Below are 2,947 nucleotides of genomic sequence, written 5' to 3'. Positions count from 1 at the left end.
AACTTCTGGAATGGTAGAGTAAGGATCTCTCAAATTCTGCCCCCTATAAAAACAATAAAACTTGCACATATGGTCAAATTCAACTTTTTCTGAAATCTTAAAATTAATGGAAAGCTTGAAGAAATCCGATGATTCTTTATTAAAAAAAAAAAAAAAGAAAGAAAAAGAAAAAGCAGAGTCTCTTTAAGAACAATTCTTGTCTTTTACTTTGCCGTGATCATATCCTCCCCCGCCCAGCTCTGTGGTAGCCTTGAAAACCAACACTCTCATAGCAATAGAAGGAAAGCCAGAAACCTGCCATTGGAGGAGGCAGGACAGATATATTTGGGGTTCACCAAAAACATCATCCCAGAAAATTGTCACTACTTGACTTGCCTGAAAATTCCCCAGAAAAGCTCAGTTTTCCTGGTTTCTTTCTATTTAATCTGACTGAGAGCTTCCTCTGGTATGAACAGCCTTACCTACAGAGCCTTTGAAAAAAAAATAATCAGCACCAATTGTTTAAGTTACAGCTACCTGAGATGGGATTATCAACTGGAGTTAACAAAGGCTGAAAAAGAAATCCTAAGGTGGGAGGGGGGGCAAATTGAGGAATCAAATAGTCAGAGAGAGCTTTGAAAACTCTTACATATATCTGGAAACCTAGAAGGACATGCACATATCCAGGAAAGATCAAAAAAGGCATCAAACTCTTATCTTTGGCTGATTTTGAGGTTCTGTCTGAGCAGAAGATGATGCCTAAGGCAGTTTGGAGACTCCCCACTAGAATGTTAAAAGTTTAAATGAACACACACTCAGTACCCCTCAGCAAAGCCGGAGACTTATGGCTTCAAAGAATATAAGAATATCTCAGTGAAATTATTGGATAACCAAGATGCTCAAGCATGGAATTCAGTGGCCACATTGACAGGGGATTTAGACTTTGCAGAATTAGTACAGGAAAGTCACTATCAAGCAGACAAATAGCAGCAACAACAAATCCTGCTGGGTGGGAAGGACTTTGATTTCCAGAGCTGTCAATAGATATTATTTAAAGCTTGAACATCAATCATAAAAACGTATGCATAAAGGGACTTCTAGAAGAAGACAAAAAAAAAAAAAAAAAAAGAAGGAGAAGAAAGAGGAGGAGGAGGAGAAAAAGAAGAAAGGGGGTCCGGGGGAGGGAAACAGGAACAACATTTGAAGAAATAATGGCTCAAACTTGCTAGATTTGATTAAGAATATTAGTCCGCTTATCCATGAAGCTTAAGAAACTCCAAGAAGGAAAATGTAAAGACATTCACATCTAGATACATAGTCAAATTATCTAAATCCAGAGACAGAAAGAGAATTTTGCAATCAATAAGAAAGAAGTAATTTATGAAGTCTTTGCAACTTTTTCCATGTCCAATGAGAAATTTTAGATGTTCCTCTAAAAATATGTCAAGTGGTATAAAGTTCCTTGAAATTCTTATTAAAGTACTAGACACAAAGGATCTGAAGACTAAAAATTAAAGATACAGGCAAGTCATGATTAATTTTGCTTGAGTGAGAGAAGAAAACAAAAGTGTGAAGGATATTTTAAAATCATTATTAATCGAAAAGTAACATATGAATATAGCAAAATATTCAAATAAAAATGTATATGAGGTGGGACGCCTGGGTGGCTCAGTTGGTTGAGCGGCTGCCTTCGGCTCAGGTCATGATCCCAGCGTCCTGGGATCGAGTCCCACATCGGGCTCCTTGCTCGGCAGGGAACCGGCTTCTCCCTCTGCCTCTGCCTGCCTCTCTGTCTGCCTGTGCTTGCTCTCTGCCCCCCTCTCTCTCTGATAAATAAATAAATAAATAAATCTTTAAAAAAAAATAAAAAAAAATAAAAATAAAAATGTATATGAGGGAAGTGTTTCAATCTTACCCCAGATCCAAGTACTGTTAATGCTTTCATTAGTATTTTACATATAAAAATGTGGATATGTACATTTACTTTTTTCAATAAAGGTTAACATAATTTACTTTTTTTTGGTTCAGTTTTTATTTCATCATCATACTTAACTCTGTAATCCAGCTAGACGTGGAGGGGAATAAGGAAAATATAAAACTCATAGAACTGCAGCTAGAGGACAAAGATTATAGGATATTTCCAGCAGATGGGGATGAAGGGGTGCTCTCCTGAGCTTCAGAAGGAATGGTCTGATAAGTTAAGATAAAATACAAGTTAAATTTATTAGATCTGTCCATAGTCAGCAGCTGTGATCTTGTCACTGGTCTTGCTATTCTTGGACCCAAAGCCCTCCAGGCTTCCACAATATTCACACCCTCTTTCACCTTGCCAAAGACCACATGCTTGTCATCCAATCACTCAGTCTTGGCAACACAGATGAGAAACTGGGAATCATTTGTATTGGGTCCAGCACTTGCCATGGACAAGATGCCAGGACCCATATGCTTTGGGATGAAATTCTCATCATCAAATTTCTCCCCATTGATGAACTTGCTGCCAGGGCCATTATGGTTTGTGAAGAAGTCACCATACTGGCACATAAATCCTGGAATAATCCTGTGAAAGCAGGAAACTTTATAATCAATCCTTTCTCTCCAGTATGCAGAGCACAAATGTTTTCTGCTGCTTTTAGAACTTTGTCTGCAAATATCTCAAAGGAGATGCAGCTCAAGGGCTCACCACCCATCATGATGTGGAAGAACATGATGGGATTGACCATGGCTGGGCAGCAGTATCTACAAGCCATAATTTGCTTTTTACAGTATAATCTTCTTATCTCCCATATCATCACTTACAGATATTTTGCCTCTAATTCTTTACAATTCCATAATATTTTATTGTAATATTCCAAACTACTTAGATGATTTCAGTATTTGACTAAGAAAATTAGGTTTAAGGTTAACCTTCAAGGTGGTAGTTTTCTAGTTGGCCTTGATGTAAAAGGCATTGAAAAAGAAGAAACAATCA

At 37.5% G+C, this 2,947-nt stretch overlaps 1 pseudogene; it reads right to left on the bottom strand.

Annotated features, from left to right (window-relative positions):
- Positions 1 to 2,203: 2,203 nt before the first annotated feature.
- LOC132013249 (peptidyl-prolyl cis-trans isomerase A-like) lies at positions 2,204 to 2,699 on the bottom strand (annotated as a pseudogene).
- Positions 2,700 to 2,947: the final 248 nt, after the last annotated feature.

Source organism: Mustela nigripes, chromosome 3, assembly GCF_022355385.1.
Source record: "Mustela nigripes isolate SB6536 chromosome 3, MUSNIG.SB6536, whole genome shotgun sequence".
In the NCBI taxonomy this organism is placed as follows: domain Eukaryota; kingdom Metazoa; phylum Chordata; class Mammalia; order Carnivora; family Mustelidae; genus Mustela; species Mustela nigripes.
This window is presented reverse-complemented; position numbering and strand designations above follow the sequence as displayed.